At 49.3% G+C, this 19,466-nt stretch overlaps 1 long non-coding RNA gene across 1 annotated transcript in view; it reads left to right on the forward strand.

The window, feature by feature from the left end:
* LOC139007238 (uncharacterized) overlaps nt 1–18,833 on the forward strand; it is a 28,662-nt gene extending 9,829 nt beyond the window's left edge. The window contains exon 5 of the long non-coding RNA XR_011470838.1: nt 18,554–18,833. This is a non-coding gene — a long non-coding RNA (uncharacterized lncRNA). The remainder of the gene's footprint in view (nt 1–18,553) is intronic.
* The last annotated feature ends 633 nt before the right edge of the window (nt 18,834–19,466 follow it).

Genomic DNA, 19,466 nt, shown 5'->3' on the forward strand with positions numbered 1-19,466 from the left:
ACTGAAGTCGTTATTATGTTCGTTTGCCAAAACACGCAATAGAGCCAAGAGCTGATGCATTCCTCTACTCCCCATTCACAGGCAAGAGAGGGAATTGTTTGTCTTGGACAAGCTATTGCACTCCATTATCAACCAGACCCACTGGGGTTTTAGGGCAGAAAGGGGTAGCCTTCTTGCCGTTACAGCACACGCCAGGTCCAAGAACGTGGTGGGGAAAATTATCCAGACTATTGCACTGTGCCACATCAGAATCCAGAAGCTTCTCAACAAATCAGCAAAGCTGTAGGCCCGTAGCAGCTTCCCCCCCACCATCATACAGCAGCCTCGCCCATAGTAGGCCCTTCTGTGGCATGGCCTGCCTCTCTCTGGCCCTCCGTCCTTCCTCTGCAGTTCACAGCATGCCCAGCGCCCTTTGAGTGCAATTGCCAATGGCTTTCAGCTTGTTGTAGTCTTCTCCATTTGACACGCTACATTGTTTGTCTGCCTGTTTATTGGCCAACTCTCCACACTGGAGCGTAAGCTCCGTGAGAGTCGAGATTTTATTTTCTTCACTGCTCTATCTCCAGATCCTACAGGAGTGTTTAGCTCATAGCACATTTTAGCACTTAATTGGTGTTTGTGGAAAAAGGGTGAATGCATGAATCTGTGCATTTATATGCTTTGAGAAAGGAGGCAGTGGAGAGAGCCCAAGGAAGCTAGAATGGTGGAAGGGGATGCCTAGGGGAGTCAGGCCTGGAGGGGTGGGGAAGGGTGGGGATGAGAACACAGGTAGAGACTGGCTTGGGGGTGAGACGGGCTGCTCCAGTCACTGCTCAGTCTTGGCTCACTCCTTCCACTGATGCCAGTGGACTGACGGAGAGGGTGGGTTTGCAGCCTGAGGTGATTTTGAGGTGGAGGCGATGGAGAGAGTGCTACTGATGGCCAGCTTGGGTCTCAGGGAAGTAGAGTAAGGTCAGTGGCTCAGAAGTGGGAGGCGGAGTAGGTAGTGGCAGGGTGGTGGTGGGGAAGGCTTGAGGAGGACAATGCTTTGGAGAACCCACGGGCCAACTGAAATGAAAGAACAGGAATATGGAGTGTGTGTGAACATGTGATGCATAAAGTATTTGGTCTTCATCCACAGTTCCTGGCTCACAGCTCCCCAAATTCCTTGGAAGTTCCTAAGTGTTGAGAGTGAGCAAGGTATCTTTTGTATGTTGATGAGGTGGCTTTTGAACCCCACTCAAAAGTGAGGGCTGTTTGCCAGGACAACCAACCAAGTGAGTAGAGGTTTGGAACTTCCAGTCCCACCCCCACCGCCCACCTCTGGGCAGGGAGAGGGGCTGAAGGTTGAGTGCAGTTGCCAATGGCCAGCGACTGAGTTAATCATGACTGTGTATGAAGCCCCCATAAAGGCCCAGGAGGACAGCTCATTATTGTCCTTGCTTTTGAGAGCTTCCTCAGTGAGGAACCAGAACACTTTACTGTTCCACCGACTGGGCCCCAGGCTCCTCGAAGACAGAACCTCCTTTGCTCAGGGCCTCACCCAATGTATCCCTTCATCAGATATTGATTCTTACCCTTTAATATTCTTTGTAATCAACGGATAGCATAGTGAGTAAACAGGTTTCCCCCAGTTCTATGAGCCATTCTCACATTCACAGACCCCAAGGAGGAGGAACCTCCTCGCCAGGAGCACAGGGAAGAGCCTGGGCTTGCAGCTGGGCTGATGTCTGGGTGTGTGTGAGGGGGGTGGGGGAGCAGTCTTGTAGGACTGAACGCTTTGCCTGTGGAATCTGATGCTATCTCCCAGGAGATAGTATCAGAATTGAGTTGAATTCTTGAACACCCTGCTATGGACATACAGCCAGACTGCAAGTTCACAGGAATTGTTTATTGGTGTGAAGGGAATCCTCCACTCCCCATCCCCATGGTGGAATTAGGCCGGGGAAGCTTATTCAGTGCGGCTCAGGCAGCAACATTCTATACTGGGAAGTAGAAGCAGAGAAAGGGGGATGAGGTGGTGGCTTAGAGAGCCAGGGAAGTGATTTCAGAGAGAAGGGAGAGGGAGAGATAGAAACATCAATGATGAGAGAGAATCATTGATCGGCTGCCTCCTGCACGCCCTCTAGTGGGGATCAAGCCCGAAACCTGGGCATGTGCCCCGACTGGGAATCGAACCATGACCTCCTGGTTCATAGGTCAACGCTCAACCACTGAGCCTTGCCGGCTGGGCAAGGGGGTGATTTTATCTAGGATTTGGGTGAGGGGCTGATTCTGGAGTCCAAGTGGGAAGTGAATCAAGGATGTCCATGAGGAGCCTACTAGAAGGGAGGACGGGGGCGGATCATTCCCGAAGTCTCCTACGGGCCAGACACTGTGCTGTACACCCAGGGTGGAGTGGCTGGGCCTCCCACACTAAGACAGCTCACGGATGGACATACAGGCTAGACTGTAAGCTCACAAAGGCAAGGACTGAAAGACTTTTCCACCTCTGTATTCTATGCACCTAGGAAGTGCCTGGCACATACTAGGTCTCAATAAAGTTGCTGACTAAAATAAATGGACAGAACAGATTATGTGCAAGAACTGGCACTGCCTCCTGTAGGTCTTATCATGGCCCTTAGGGGACTTGCATGCCTTCCTCTATAATAATAATAACAACACCTATTGGGCACATCATATTCCATGTCCCTGGCACTGCTCCAAGTGCTCCATACATATTGACTCACGTATATGCCACCACAAACCCAACAAGACAAGGCGAATATTGTTGTTGTCATCCCTGTGCCTCACCCCTGTGTAAAGAAGTGTAACCAAGGCCCAGGAAAGCAGGGCAGTTTGTTCAAACTGACACAGCTAGGAAGTAGGAAAAGCAATTTGGGAACCCAGGCAGTCCAGCCCCAGAGCCCCACAATTCACAGATTGCTGCCCACTTCTCAATAGGCTCTACTGTCTAGCTACCCAGAGCAAAGTCCCCTTTATTCTCAGCCTTTATCTCACCTTTTGATCTTTTATGCAACTTGCAGGTGGAGGACGTTTGTACTTGGAATGGAATGTGTGAAATGCAAGGATGAAGAGGGCAGCAGGCTGGAAAGAAGGCTGGAGGCCCACGCTGTGTGTGTGTGTGTGTGTGTGTGTGTATGTGTATGTAGGGTGGGGGCAGTGAGGCAAGTAGGGGCTGCGGCTGTTAAAAGTGACTTCTCATATAACCCACGAGGGTAAGAGCACCTCCCCTACACCTGTGTGGATCACAGCCACAGGACAGTAATTTGACCAGGATGTTGCCTGTGCTGATTTAGGGTCAGAGCATAGGAAATTTAGGACTGGTTACCTGGAAAAGCACCACCAAACCCAATACTTTCAGTTTATTCCCAGTAGGGGACAGGGCAGAGTATCACGTCTTTAATTCGGTTCAAGCACCTCTTCATTTTGCCCACAAATCTCAAGGCCTGGAAAACTTCTCAGAATTGAGTCTGTGGAGTGGAATTTAACTCTAATCATAAGCAAGTGTTTCTGCAATGTGCTTTATACAAAGGAAAAATGGCATTCACCTATTCCTTGGTGTTTTGCTTTCTCACCTTCTGTCCTCCTGTTACGTAATGCCAGCCCCATTCAGAGCGGGGATAATGCTGCACAGTGGGCCCACACTCAGGGACCAGCAGCACATTTGCTGAATGCTGGTGGCTGTTGACAAATGCCACAGCTCCTCTTGAGCATTAATCATCCCCAGAACCTTCGATTGCTTCGTATGGTCTGCCCATGTGGCCATTATAGTTAGATGACAGGCTCCAGCAGGGGTTGGAGGAGAGGATTCTATTTCTGTCTCGGACAGAAAGTTTGTTCTACTTCGAAAGCAAACAAACTTACCTTCAATTGTCCTCATCAACGTGATGCTGAAAAGTTTAAAAAGTTGGTGCTTTTTCCAATGTTAAAACAAAAAGAAATCACTCCAGAAATACTAGGGCTCTAGCGCTGAAGTAGGATAAGTCAAGTTTATTTGTTAAATCACCCGATGTGTGTGAGGCCATGTGAAAGTCCCTGAAATACTTTGACATGATCCCTGCCCCCAAAGAATATATAGTCTCGTTAGAAATGCAAGCTCTACAGAGGAAAGAATGGATAATAGATGTGATGCATGAAAACCGTGTATAATTGTACTTGAGACAGAGAAAGATCAACAGAGCAGGAGTGACGATAGATAGGAGGCTCCTCGGAGCAGCTGGACATTGAGCTGCACCTTGAAGGATGAGTGAGATTTGGAGGAGGAAGGAATGTGGCATCATCAAGAGGCTGGCAGAGGCTGCGCTGACAGAAGGAGTTGTGTTAGGATGGAGTGGGCACTCGATTGGATGAGTAGGACGTTACCAGTTTATGGGAGGGTTTGGAAGCTGGAAGGCAGGACATTTAGACTTGAGTCTTTGTCTTGTTAGTGCCCAGACTCAGTGGGGAACCCCAAGGTTCCAACATGCACGAAGGGCTCTCACAGTAGCCAGCTACCCCTTCTGGAGCCCACTGGCCAGAGCGACACACTCCAGAATTTGCTAAAAACCAAAGGGTTTGAATTACCAAATAAGAAGCATGGTGACCATGGCTGATGTCAGAAATGGATCACAATTCAATGGTTGACTCGAATTATAGTCCATTTCTGGCATTTGTTTTGTCCATGAGAAACAAAGAAGCTAATGCCACTGATCCTTGACATTCAGAGGCAGAAGTCCATGTGTGGGATCAAGCAAGAGTAAAAGAGAGGGGAGAGGGGGCCCAAATCTGGAGAAAGAGGATAATGAGGGCCAGAAACCTAAAGAATTGGCTGCTTGAGCAGAACTTGTTCAGAAGCTGAAATAAGCAGTCAAATTGCCCAAATGAAAAACAGATAGACATGGGAACAGAATTAACCTGAGGCTGATTCCATAGAGTCAGTACTTATGGAGTGTCTACGCTCTATGTCGTATGTGTCTTAGGAAAAGGCAAGCTAGAGCATCTTAGGGAAAAAAAGAACCCTGAGCTCAAAGGGAGAAGCCAAAGCCTGTCTAGTCAGGACTTCATTCATTTATTCACTAATTCAGTGGTCGGCAAACTCATTAGTCAACAGAGCCAAATATCAACAGTACAACGATTGAAATTTCTTTTGAGAGCCAAATTTTTTAAACTTAAACTATATAGGTAGGTACATTGTTATTGACTTAATTTGGGTACTCCTAAGGCTTAGGAAGAGCCACACTCAAGGGGCCAAAGAGCCGCATGTAGCTCGCAAGCCGCAGTCTGCTGACCATGGCACTAATTCATTTGTGTAGGCATCAACAAAATATATTGAGTTGCCCAATTCCAGGGGGCCCTATTCACAATGGCTATATAGATGGCACCCCAGAGCACCATGTAAATATGAATGGTGCATTTGGAACTGTGCTTCAGGGTGGCCAGCATTGCATGCCTACTATGTGCCAGGCACTGTTGTCGGTGTCGATGAACACAAGTTCAGGGACAAGTTCAAGAACAGGAACCAGCCAACCAGCCAAGCTCGGAGGCTAGAAGAGCCTAGGAAGACAAAAGAGCGAGATTAGCTCGCAGAAGGCCCCCAAGCAGTTCCTGCCAGACCCAGGGACCAGCTCTTGTCTGTGCCCACTCATCCTGGTCCTCCCACCTCGAGGAGATGTGAAGAGGCTGAAGGCAGAGAGGTGCCATAGAGAGAGGTGAGAATTAAAGCACATTTACAGACATAAAGTATCCTCTACAAATTCCCCAAGCGGGTTGCCTTCCTTCTGTGATGAAAGGTCGGCGTGAGAACACACCAGATCAGCCCTCTGCAGACATACGGAAACCCAAAAGGGCTTGATCCTCAGGCCCATGCTGTAGAACAGATAAATGGCTCTACTCCCTCTGGAAGGCTGGTGGCGGGGAATAATTTCAAACCTGTGATGACACCTTTCTCTCCACCTTATTAAACACTTACTTGAGTGAGAAAGGCGAAGTCAGTAAAAATTTATGGACTGTCTTGCCCTCATTTCTGCACAACTTCAACTTCTCCTTCTCATTGGCTGCATGATTTACTGAACATGAGCTAAGAGTCACAAGCCCGGTACCCGATGAGCACAGGGATGCTTTGGGGAAGTCGGCACTCATGTCACGTCGATGGCTTATATAGTAGTAAGCTGGCTGTCATGTCACAGCAGATGTCTAATTGCCTAAAACCATGAGAAGAGACTTGCATAGAAAGCTCGAGTCAGCAAAGCAATAGAAAGCCTGTGTCTCCCTCCCACTCACATTGTGAAATCCCTCACCCTTGGAGCATTGTTGGAGATGGGGTCAGTCACGGTGTCAACCTTTGATGCTGAGGAATAATCCGTGATCCTTGAGCTAAGACAGCAGGACTGGTCTCATCTAAGGAGCAGAGGGACAAGGCAGGCTGGAGTGGTTTTTGTTTTATCTGGGGCGGGGAGGGAAAGAACCTGTCTTTTTAAATTAGTCGGAATACATCCTGCAGAAAAAATGACAGAAACTCAATTCAAATTGGCTTAGGATCAAAATGGAATTTCTGAGCTTCTGCAACTAGAAAATCCAAAGGTAGGTTTGGTGGGTTCACGTGTGGCTGAGTGGGTTTATTGGCTCAACCAATTCCACCGGCCTCAGACCTGCTTCTCCTTTCCTGCCTGTCTTCCTTCTCAGGCAGGCCCTGACCAGAGGGTTGTCCCTGGAAGCTCCCGGCTTATATCAGCCACAGAGCTGGCAGCTAATTCTCAGCCGAAAGAGATCTCTTTCCCAGTCTCTCCAGCAAAAGTTCCAGAATTGAGTCTCATTGGCCTGGCCTGGTTACATTCCCAACACAGAGTCAGTCATCTTGGCCAAGAGAATAGACAATGCTGATTGCCAGGCCTGCTCACGTGCCCATCCCTGGAGCAGAGCAGGTGAGGTCAGGCCCCCTGAATGGCTTGGACCGGGAGGAGAACAGATTGGTTACAAAAGGGAAATGAATGCCAGGCAGGTAAAAGAGCAGATCACCAGCTCAGGGTCCCCTCCATGTATAAGAGAACAACCTATTGTGGGGTCATGACTCAGGGGCCTGGCCCACAATATTGAAATAGAATGAAGTCTGCTTAGGCCAGAGTGTGCTGCCCTGGAGCCCCTGGGCTTTTGGCTTCTCAGGCTTGCATTTAGTGTGTCTCTCTGGAAGAGAGAAAAATGAAATTTAGATGGCATTTCTGAAAGGCCTTTATCTCCAATGCTGGCCCACATGCACTGGACAATCAAAACTCTATGGGAGGTACGTAGGGCGGGGTGGGGGGAAGGGAGATGTTTCTATCTCCAGGTCTGAGTTCCAGCTCTACCACCTGCTTCCCTTGTGATCTTACACAGGTTAGTCTAAGGAATTACTACAGTAAATGTTGATCAAGATTAAAAGATGGAATTGGGAAGCCAGAAGGCCTGAATGAGCTGGACCCTTCCTCTTAGCCTGGCTGGGAAAGATCCCTCAGCGAGGATGACAGTGTCTAAGAGGGCCCCACACTTTGATGATGGAGGGAGCCTATTGGAGAGAGGGGCAGGTACAGCTGCGTCAAATGGAGAACATCAGAAGAGACAGCAAACCTCTTTGCTGCCAGAAATGAGTCTCAGGGAATCAGACTGTGTTTGTGGCAGATGCTATTGCCTGTCATCCAACAGCTAATCCCAACCCTCTTGCCACATCTCCTGTAGAAGCAGAAAAGGCCAAACTCTCATTTCTGTCTCCTCTGCAGCAAGGAGGAGGCGGCACAGTTCTGGCCTATGGCATGGAGGAAGTGGAAGTGTGTTGAGTTTCAGGAAAACCATCTGCTTTGACGCAGCTGTACCTGCCCCTCTCTCCTAACAGGAGGAGGTCAGCGTGTGTGAGACGGAAGCAGGCAGGAGGATGGAGGTGGAGGGAGCACCGGGCGTGTTCCGATTGCTCCATTCTTGCAGGGAAGTGGAGAGTGTGGCCATCACCTGGGAGTGAGGACCGGGAAGGAAGTGCTGGGATGTTGAGGAGGGAGGAGAAGATGTGAATCAGTCCGGGAGGCATGGGGGGTGGGGGTGGGGGGGAGTGGCAGAAGATAAATAAACTAGAGACACTAGGATTGTTGGGCAGACTCAGGACTGAACTGAGGTTAGTGGTCAAGATGTGGAGTGAGCCAAGCCAGCAGGGAGGAGTGTTTTCCTCCAGCCTGTTCATTCACCCGCATGCAGGCATGGGCTAGGATTTGCGTAGGGTTCATGTTTGCCAGGAAAGTATCATAAAAAGAGAGAAAAGGAAAGGCGTTGCCCTAGCTGGTTTGGCTCAGCGGATAGAGCGTCCACCTATGGACAGAAGGGTCAAGGGTTCAATACCTCGGCTGCAGGCTTGATCCCCGCCCTATGCTCCTCCCCCCCACCCCCCCACCTCCGGTCCAGGTGCATGCAGGAGGCAACCAGTTGATTTGTCTCTCTGCATCGATTTTTCTCTCTCTGTGTTTCTCCCCCTCCCATTCTCTCTGAAAATATCAATGGAATAAGTATCCTCGGGTGAGGACTAACAAAAAAGGAAAGGAGTTGACAGGCTTTGCAAGAAAGTGACTATAAAGATGGACCGTGGACACTAAGCTGGATCTGGAGGGACTGAGAAAGGACAGATGTGAGGCAGTCAAGTGCCTGTAGTCTTCTACCCACTGGGGCTGAAGACGGTTGGTTGAGCTGCTGGGGAAAGGAGCTGGGGAAGTGGGAGGTGGTGCTCAGAGGGGCTGCTTGAGATTGACGTGAAGAAGGAGGTGTGGTTGTTGGTCATGACCAGATTATGATAAGGATGCCCTGTCCAGGGTAGAATTGGGTCAGAAGAGATTATTCTCTCCTCCCTGCGGTTGCAGGGAAGAGAGTCCCCAGTTTTCGGTGGAGGTAAAAACAGAGGAGGAGGGGAAGTTAGAGGTGAGAAGCTGAGGGTCAAGCCGGGCATTGTTTATAGGGTAATCCCCCTGATCCGTCCTTCACTGTCTGTGGTTTCAGTTACCCATGGTCAACTCTGGTCCAAAAATATTAAATGGAAATTCAAAAAATAAACAATTTATACGTTTTCAACTGTGCGCCGTTCTGAGTAGCGTGATGAAATCTCGCACTGTCCCTCCCCGACAGGAATCATCTCTTTATCCAGCGTCTCCACCCTACAGACTCTCTCCACCAGTCAGTCTCTTAGTAGCCACCTTGGTTCTCCCAGCGACGGTGGGTATCATGGTGCTTGTGCTCATGTGACCCGTATTTTACTGCACAGTGGCCCCAAAGTGCACCAGTAGTGATGCTGGCGATTTGGGGGTGCCGCAGAGAAGCCGCAACGTGCTTCCTTTAAATGGGAAGGTGAATTGCTCTCAACTCGAGAAGGAAAGAAAAAAATCATATGCTGAGGTTGCTCAGATCTATGGTAAGAATAAATCTTCTATCTGTGAAACAGCCTAATTTATAAACTAAACTTTATCATAGGTATATATGTATGTACTAGAGGCCTGATGCACAAAATTTGTGCATGGGTAGGGTCCCTAGGCCTGGCCAGCGATCAGGGCCAATATGTGGGGCAACCGGCAGGGCGATCAGGGGTTGGGGGGGAACCCACTGGCACCTGCTTTGGCTGGCCTGGGGCCTGCGGGCTGGGCAGCTCCTGCATTGAGCGTCTGCCCCCTGGTGGTCAGTGCACATCATAACAACCGGTCGTTCTGCCGTTCGGTCGATTTGCATATTAGACTCTTATTATATAGGATAGTTCAGGACTATCTGTGGTTTTAGGGGTCTTGGAATGTATTTCCCATCCCGTGGATAAAGGGGGCCTGTTGTAGCCAGGATTTCAGAGCTGGAAGGGACTTCATGGAGCATCAGCTAAGGTTAGATGCCGCTGCGCAAAGCTGGAGTCTTGGGGTGGGCATGTCAGGTGGTCCACAGTGCACAGTCATGCCCACAATTGTCAGGGTCCTGGGTTTTTTTTGGCCCACCACCCTAGGTATGGTTTCCATTCTAGTGATATTACTTTGGGCAAGTTGCTTTATCTTTCAGAGGCTCAATTTCTTCATCTGAAGAATGGGACTAATAACAGTATCTACTTCATGAGGCTAATGAGCGACTAATTAAGATAATATGCAAAAGAGTGCTGACAATAAACTTTTTTAGCTGTTATTAATTTATTTTTCAGAAGTAGTACAGTGTCAGGTACATAGTTGGAGCTCAGTAAATACCTGTAGAATTCATTATTATTATCATTAGTATTGTGTTTGACACATGGAACTCACCAGCTCCATCCTGCTCTGCTTGACCCTTCTGTATTTCTGGGGGACCATTTGCCTGACTCAGAACTGACCTGGGGAGCAATTGTCAGAGGGAGGCAGATGAAGGGAGCAGCCCCACGTTGGCCTTACAAGAGCCCAAAGACAGCGTCTCAGCCAGCCCAGACGCTGTAATGGGTTTTGTTCGCCTGCCAAATTCCCCCACCCGCCTCCTCTGGGAAGAAAGCAGACATGACTGAGTCCTGGGGAGGCCAACCACGCAGGAGGCTGGGAGCCTGGGAGGAACGTGAGGAGACAGGCACTGGAGGGGACCGTTCTTGGGAGTTCTGCACTGGCCTGGGAGGCGGTGCCCTGTCCTTGAACTCCTGGCTGCCTCTGCCTGGGCAACCCTCGCTCCAGGTCGCCTGCGCTTCCTTTCTCCCAGTGTCACGGAGGGATTGTGGCCAGAAAGCTCACAGAAGTCAAAACAAGCCAGTGATATGAAAACCATATGAAAACTTGGCAGGGCCCCATTGCAGCCTAATGGGCCTCCCAGACCAAACCGAGCCCAGACACTGGCCCTTTGTGAGGTCGGGGGCCCTGGCTCCCTCGCTCCCAATGCACAGAGACAAAATTAAAAGGGAAAGAGTAAAAGGCAAGGCTGCCTGTCTCTTTCCTGTCCTCTTGGCTTCCAAGAGCTTAGAAACAGATTGCTATTGGGCACTTTAAGGGGTGGCTATTAATTGAGCGCTTGCTACCTGCCAGGCTTACTCATAGTGGCCTCATTTCTCTCACTGGATCCTTATGGTATACCTCACTCCCATCTCAAAACTGAGGTCAAGGAACCAGGGTTACGCTGCCAGTCAGTGGCGGGGCTGCCAGCTGGGGTTCCAGTGCAGGCCCATCTGGCTGAAACCTTGACCTCTCATTATTACAGAGCGGCTCCCAGGTGACCTTTCGATTTTTCCAAACAAATTTACCAACATTCAAAGTTCTGCCTCAAGAATTAACTTTCAGAAAAAGATGTTTCCCACTCGACAGAGAAGTTGAGAGCGGTTTTCCTCCCCGTCTTACAAATCTTGGGGCAATGCTCTAACATCCCCATTGTCATTTGTACCTGAGGTTGCTGTATCTCAGAGCCCATGAGGTGGGAAGGAGTCTACTGGACAGCGCTGTCATTATTGCGATGCTAAAATTAAATTCTTTTAGAGCAACTGGAAAGAACTACAACTAAATCCGAAAGTGAGATAAATGGCAGCACGAGTGTGAACATTTGCTCTTCAGTTCCCAAAGGTCAGAGAAACAGGCTTGCTGTGCAGATACAGTGCAGACATACTCAGGCTGTAACCTACAATTAGTTACACATCCAAGTACATCTTCTTGGGGTGAGATTGATTTAAATGCATTTAAAGACTTGACACACTTTTGAAAGTCCAACAAAAGCCAGGGGTTCTGACTTTCCTTTTCATGGGCTTGGGCGATGGAGCCCCTCCCACAGCTGCCTGGCTCACTCTGGAGTTAATGCGAGCCCTGTCATCTCAGGGGCACAAGGGTCTGCTTCCCTTCCCGACGCAAAGACTCGCAGAGGCCTCCCACGTGACTGGGATGAGGGAAGGAAGGAGCAGCAGGCAGGAGCCAAAGCAATCCAAGCAAAGGGGGAGCGACCACCCCAGTGCCCTTTGGCAGGAGCCTGGTTGAAGGGTCCTACACACCAGGCAAAGGGGCCTGGATGGGAAGCTGTCAAGAATGAGCTGGATCTACAGGGATTAATAAGTGGCAACCTTGATTGTTTTTAAAATTTACAACCGATCCCTTTCTGTATATTTTGTAAAAGTGCACACCAGTATATATAATAACTACTTTTTAAAAAATTGGGAGTTATCTGTATCTACAGCTTTCTCTCTCCCCAGTTTGTGTATCTGTAAATATCTATATCTAACATGAATATCTATACATGAATATACTGTACTTTCAATGTCTCTTGATTAGTTGCTAATGAACTGGCAACAGTGGTTGTTTCTAGAGAGGAAAACTAGGAGCCTGAAGATCAGAGGTCACAAAAACATTGATTATTTACTATATACCCATGTATAGTGTTTGAGTTTTAAAACTTTTAAAAACTTACTTTCACCATAACTAACACTGATTTAGCCCATATCACATACCAGGTACTGTCCTAAGCATTTTCCTTGTATAAGCTCATTTAATCTGTACCACACCCTAGAAGTAGGAACTATTATTATGACCATTTTGCAGATGAGAAAACTGAGGTACAGAGAGGTGGTACCCTTAGTAAGTGGTTAAAAGCTGGCATCTGAGCCCAGGTAGAGAGGCTCCAAATACCTTATGCATGTCCTGCTTTTAAAGAATAATGAAGCCATCTCTGACCTTGAGGGTGAACCATGCTGGGCCCATGATTGCCAGCTGTGGTTCCCCGTGAGTCAGGGGTGGTGTGTTGGGTGGGGTTTGGAGGGAGGTGGGGGAAGTGAGAGCCTGAACCCAATGCCCAGTACTCCCAGTTAGTAAAATTAGACGCTGGGGATTTCATTCTCTGGCAGCCCTTGATCCCCATTATTCTATTGCTAATTTTAAAATATATAAATTAGATCTTGTTTTAAGCCTCCATTATGTTAGCATACCAAGGGGGAGAGATTAAGTGAGGGCCTCACCTGGGCTTAGATGGACGGATGGAAATTGAGCCCTCTCTCCCCACCGTTTTCCTCACCGCATTAAAGAAGCACATTGTGTTGTCTAAACCGGTCTGGGCTGCAGTGAGAATGGCCTTCCCTCCAAAGTCGCCGCAACCCCGAGTCAGGTTTGGCTCACAGGCCATCTGGCCGCAAACCCCACAGTACTCTCCTTATACTCAGAGCAGTGCTAATTGCCTTGTTAACAGAGTCCTCTCAAGGGAGTGACATTTAAGCAGAGGAATATCAGAGCGTGATTTCAAGAGAAGCGAGTTGATCCAGAAACTGATAGTATTTCCAGTAACCAAGTCTCAGGAGGCCCACAGAGCAAATAAAGAACATTTTAACGGTATCGTCAGGAGGATACGACTTGTCAAGGCAGATTTGCACACAGGGAAGGGGAGAGAGACCATTCCCGTCTAGACATCTGATTAGAGGGAAATGGTAGGATTATGAGAGTGCGGGGTCTGCTGGCTGCCGTTTCTGAGGGGGTCACGCTTTCTGCGCCAGGTGCTGGGTGAGGGACACGTGCGTCTCTCATAGAAGATGCTGACTGGCCCTCATCCTTCCCGGCTGGAGCAGCAGTTCTGGGTCACCTCCTTCCTCCCCTTCATCTTCAACTCGCTTCTGACCATGCTGCTCGCTGGTCCCTCTGACTGGGGGCCTCTGTTCCACTTAAACAGCAGTCCACCTCTGTCCCGTCACCCGCCCAGGACACCCCAGAAACCACCGCACTGCCAGGGAGGGGTTGTGGACTGCGGGTGGGCCGACAGCGATGCTGGCTTGGGTTGTGATGCAAGCAGGTGGCCTGGGTGCATGGGGAGCGACTGCACAGGCCCGGGCAATGGTTCTGGAGGCTGCAAGCAGGTTCTGAATGGAAATGGACTCGGAGTCAGGAAACTTGAGGTCCTAGGGTCGGTTCCTCATTGGAAAAGCAAGGAAATTGATATTGCTGTCCCCGCCCTGGGCCCACCTGAGTGCTTTCTTCGCTGTGCTGTCGGTCATCGCCGCTGCCGCCCGGGCTGCGTGTTTTTGCCGGGACCTAAGACAGGGAACAGCCGGGCACCACTATGAGACCGTCAGGGCCCAGCTCCCTGTCAGGAGCAGGTGCTACAGCACACGCTGCAGTTGGGATTGAAGATACAAAAACTAATTACATCAGTTTGTGTCTGCCGAGGCAAAGAAAACCCACTCTGGATTTAAAACAGGGACTGTATTCCAAGGCATTTGTTACACGTGTGACGGAAGAGGCCGAGAGGCCGAAGGGGATGGTGAGACAATCCTGAAATCGCCAACAGCAGGAAGATGCTCCCACCAGAAGGCGGGAGAGACTAAGGGAGGAGATGGTACAGGAGCCATCACCAAAGCCAGCCTGTCTGGTGAGAGCGAGGGCCGGGGAGGAGCCACGGAGAAGACACCGCCCAGGAGGGGAGAGAAGGCAGCAGAAATGTCTTAGACCAGGGGTCCTCAAATTACAGCCCGTGGGCCACATGCAAATACAAATATTGTATTTGTTCCCGTTTTGTTTTTTTACTTCAAAATAAGTAAAAAATTCCAGTGTGCACAGGAATTTGTTCATAGTTTTTTTTAAAACTATAGTCCAGCCCTCCAACGGTCTGAGGGACAGTGAACTGGCCCCCTGTTTAAAAAGTTTGAGGACCCCTGTCTTAGACACTCCCCGTTCCCCCACCCTGCAACCTCCTCCTGGGATGCAGCCTGCAGGGCAGCCCTTTGCCACCTCGAGCAGAGGAGGGCAGGGCGAGCTGGGGCAGAGTAAAAGGGTCAGGTGTTCTGTCAAACATTCCCAGCATCCTGTGCTCTTCCCTCTGCCACAACCACAAAGCCACAGGGTGGAATATTTGTGGAATTATTAGTTTCGTATCTCTTCCACCTCCCCCCACCACACGCCCAGCCCTGCGACTCCGAGCTCCACGGGGGCAGGGATGGAGTCAGCCCTGGTTGTCATTGTAGCCACAACACCCAGCACAGTTAGTGATTGATAGTTGATTCTTTAAAATATTTGTTAAAAATGATAGAGTGGCTGACGTGGTTCAGTGGTTGAGTGTCAACCTATGAACCAGGAGGTCATGGCACATGCCCAATCAGGGCACATGCCCAAGTTGTAGGCTCAATCCCCAGTGTGGGGTGTGCAGGAGGCAGCCGATCAATAATTCTCTCTCATCATTGATGTTTCTATCTCTCTCTCCCTCTCCCTTCCACTTTGAAATCAATTTAAAAAATGATAGAGTGATATTCACTGAGTGGCCAGATCATTATGACCAGCCAGAGTATTATGACCACCCCATCAGTACTTCATTGACACTTCCAAAAATACTGAATATTGAAAACTTCCTAAGCAAATACTCTCAAGGTTTTATTATTATTATTTGCATAATGAATTCACTTCATTGTACTGATGGGTTGGTCATAATAATCTGGCCGGTCAGTGTATATCAATTTATTTAATCCTCCCAATAAGGTAGTTACTAGTATGTCCTCTTGTTGTGCACTTTCTGACAGGGGGTGAGATACAGGTACAGAGAGCTTAAGCAACTTGCCCAAGATTGTGCAACTAGCCGCTGGTGGGATTGGGAATTTTCTCACGCCAGAGAAAAAATTAACTGAAGCAAAAGGAAATGTATTAAAGGCTATTGGGTGCTCACAGAGTTGATGGAAAGCCAGTAGAACCTGGCTCTACTGGCTTCAAGTCCCAGAAGGAAGCCATAGGCCTTACTGGAATCCCCTGTGCCCTTTGAGTTGGCCCTCCCTCCCCCTTAGAGCGTAGACCTCATCTACCGCCCCATCCTCTGTGCTGCTCTGCTCAGGCCTCAGCCTCCTGGCATTATGTTCCTCACCCAGGGCCACGGCCACACCAGAGCCCTTGCATGACCTTCCCCTTCCCGAGCCTCTCTCTCCGCTGACAACCTCCCGTTGGCCGCACCGGCCCCTCTCCTTCTGCAGGGACTTTCTCAGTAAGGTCTCCCCGACCATCCTACCTAGAACCTTACCTCCCACTGGCCCTTGTTCTCCCCCTTCTCCTGAGGTGGACGCATTGGTGCCCAACCCAGATTCCTTCCTGGGCCGGTGCACGCACCCCAAGCTGCCTGAATGCTGGCTGCCCGTGTCTCCTGTGCCCCGCTTCTCTGGAGAACTGCCCTGGACTGACAGGCGCTGCCTTGGTCGGGAAGCTGCAGTGCCTCTTTCTCACCGATCCCAGCGCAGCCTGTGTTCCATGACTGAGGATGGGGGACACAAAGCCTCAAGGTGGGGGCAGTTCTGCAGTGGATGCTCCAGGCTCTTGTGGATCAACCTGCGATCACATTCTAACTTCACAGTTTTCATTCACCACCTGCTTCCTTCACTCCCTTTCAACTAAGAGCTTCTCCCCCGCAAAAACCCACCTGCACCAAATCCCTGTCTCAGGTCCTGCTTCTAGAGAACCCCACCTAAGACTTTCCTGTTCTTTTCCCTTCTTTTTTCACTCTGTCTGCCTTGTCCACTGCTGCGTCCTCAGTAGCTGGAGCAGTGTAGTAGGTGTGTAGTAGGTGCTCAGTAAACTTGGGTTGAAAGAATGAATGAGCCCTTACCTTTATGAGTCCCAGGACTTGTACATTTCCTGACCTTACTGATCAGGCTGTGAGTCTCAGAAACTGCCAACACCCACATCTCTGCCCACCTTCCCATCTGTTTCCCATCTGTTTTCTCCAGCCTGACCAAGTTCCCAGTGACCTACTCTTCCCTATCTTGGGTGACTTCCCAGTAACCCAGATCCCTTGTTTGTTTATCCAAAGGCATTTCTCAGCTCTTCTTGGGACTACCTTCCTCCCACCGTTTGCCCACTCCAGTCTCAGTCACATGATTAGGCAAGCAAGAGAAATCTATTCATCTGCATCCAGGATAATTTGAAAACCAGGTAGATGAGGTAAGAGGTAGAAGGCATCCAGCTGTGGCTGTTCTTCCTTGTTGGGGAGAGCGATGGAATATGTGATAGAGATGGGAATGGCCATGGGCAAGGGGAAAAGCTCCTTTTTTCAGAGTTGAAACTCTGCCAAAGCAAGCTGAGAGCCATTGCCTAACTCATTCTAAAGGTTAGTTCTGGCACAATTTAACCGGGGGTGTCTTAGGCTTGTGGTCCAACAAGGCTGCACTGTTATCAGCCAGGAGTGACTAAAGGGCTGGAGATATGGACTCAGACCGTCCAGGTGGGACTCAGATCCTGAAGTTCTGAAGTTAGTCGCCGGCAGTTCTCCAGAGAAGCGGGACCTCCAGGAGCCATGGGCAACAACTTCACAGCAGCTTGGGGTGGGTGCACTGCATCTAAAGGAAGTGAGAAAGTTTGTGGGGGGTTAGGGGTAAGAAGGGGTGAGCAGGTGGGGGAGAGTTTGAGGAAGAGGAATGCCGATGCCAGGGCTCTGCCGTGGTAGTGGTCCCGGTGCTAAAGGCAGAGCAAGGAGGCTGGAGCAGAGGATTGTGGGAGTGGGAGCAGAAGATGAGGTCATGGGGGTGGGAGCAGAAGATGAGGTCTGCCCTGTCATGGGGAGGGAGAGGGGCAATCATAGGGACACTTGTGGATCCTAGCAAGGCCTGTGGCTTTCTTCTGTGGGTATAAAAGCCACTGGAGTGTTTTGAGCAGAGGATTGGCATGATCTCACTTTTATTTTAACAAATTCATTCTGGTTGCCATGTTGAGAGTAAACAAAGGGGCCAAGAGTGGAAGCTGAGAGGCCAATTAGGAAATTGTTGCAATCACTCAAGTGAGAGAAGAATGACTTGAACCAAGGTAGTGGCAGTGAGGGTGGAGAGAGTGGTCAAATTCTGGAAATAGTAAAAGTGGAAGTAAATAGTAAATAGTGGAAGTCGAACCAATGGGACTTTCTGAGCTGGAGAAGCTGTGGGCAGGGCATTTTTCAAGGGTATGACCAGAAGTTCAGTGTGGCCATGTTGAGTTCATGATGTCCATCGGACACCCAGGTGGAACTGTCAAGTGAGGAGGCAACTGGATATGAATGTGGGAAATGTAGTGAAAAGATGTCACTCAAAGCTATGGTAACAGGGAGTGAGTAGAGATTAAAAAAAAAAAAAAAAAAAGAAAAGAAAAAAGAGAGAGAGAGAGATCGCAAAGCACCCACTGGACATCAGGTGTCTCCCTCATGCCCCGGGCAGACCCACTGTAATGTCCCCAGCACACTTCCCTGTGCGTGTCACTAACCCAGAAGCCCTACCCTTGGAGCATTCGGTTATGAGTCAGAAGCATAAATGCAGAGATCTTCAAATCTAAGCAATACATCCCAAACCTCCAGTTTCAAGAGAGATAAAGCAGGGGGCTGATAGCTGATAATAGGTTTTGTAAATGAGTCACCACAGACCTGCTATTAATCAAGCTTCACGCACAGCCCCCTCTTGCATTTCAAACAGGATCCTGTCTGTAAAAATACAGCACCTCCTTTTTATCTGTGCGTCTGTTGTTTAAAGGTTTTCCTGCCTCCAGGTGTAGCTACTCTGAGGTCATCTTCTCAGATCACCCCTTGAGGGTGTCACTTGCCAAGCTGCCATCAAGGACAGAGCAGGGAGGGAAGAGCCCCCTCCTCCCTCTGCCTCCCCCCCCCCCCCCCCTCCCATGTGCGACTCCAGCCTATCACTAAAGCCCCTCTCTGGTCCCTGCAGGCGGAGGCACACCATCCAACGAAGTCACTAAAGAAAAGAAGTGCCTTTTCAAAACGTATTCCAACTTGGAGACCTTTGCAAAAGCACCTGGGCCGTGGTAGGAAGAACACTGGGCCGAGGGGCCCTCCGTTCATGTTCCGCCGTGAACCAGTGGGATGACTTGGGAGTGTGTTTAACCTGCTTGTACCTTGGCCCCTCATGTGTGAAATGGGGACCTGACTACCCCATGAGGTTGTTCTGAGGATTAAAGGAATTGAAATGCGTGAAGTACAAAGAAGAATGCCTGTCACAAATTATTAGATTTTATTTTTTGTTATGTTAATAGTAATTTAGATCTTAGTTGCTATTATTATTATGTTGATTTAAGATCATCGAAACTATAGAAAAAATTGTTTTTGTTAAGCCTCATCCAAGGATATTTTTTCCATTGATTTTTTTATTTCACCGGAGCACGCTGGGGCATCCATTGATTTTTTTAGAGAAAGAGTGGAAGGGAGGGGGAGAGACAGAGATAGAGAAACATCAATGCGAGAGAGACACATAGATTGGTTGCCTCCTGCACACACCCGGACCAGGGCCAAGGATGGAGCCTGCAACCGAGGTACATGCCCTTGATTGGAATTGAACCCTCAACCCTTCAGTCCACAGGCCAATGCTTTAACCACTGAGCAACCGGCTAGGGCCTAACTGTAGAAAATTTTTAGAAGCATTTGAGTTTATTTGAGGCAAACAGGACATCCTGGAAGCAAGATCGCAACAGACAGAGAAATGCTTCCCAGAACAAGAGTTTGCAGTTTGTTTTGTGCATTTGGAATCAAGGAGGGAACTCGAGGAAGATTAAATGAAGGTGAGAGGAAGCAAGGCCAGGACTGGATTAGAGGACAGTTAACAAGGTGATGTGCTCTCAGATTAC

This window comes from Myotis yumanensis, unplaced genomic scaffold (assembly GCF_028538775.1).
Source record: "Myotis yumanensis isolate MYYU_CA2020_CCGP unplaced genomic scaffold, mMyoYum1.0.hap1 SCAF_1, whole genome shotgun sequence".
Taxonomy (NCBI): Eukaryota; Metazoa; Chordata; class Mammalia; order Chiroptera; family Vespertilionidae; genus Myotis; species Myotis yumanensis.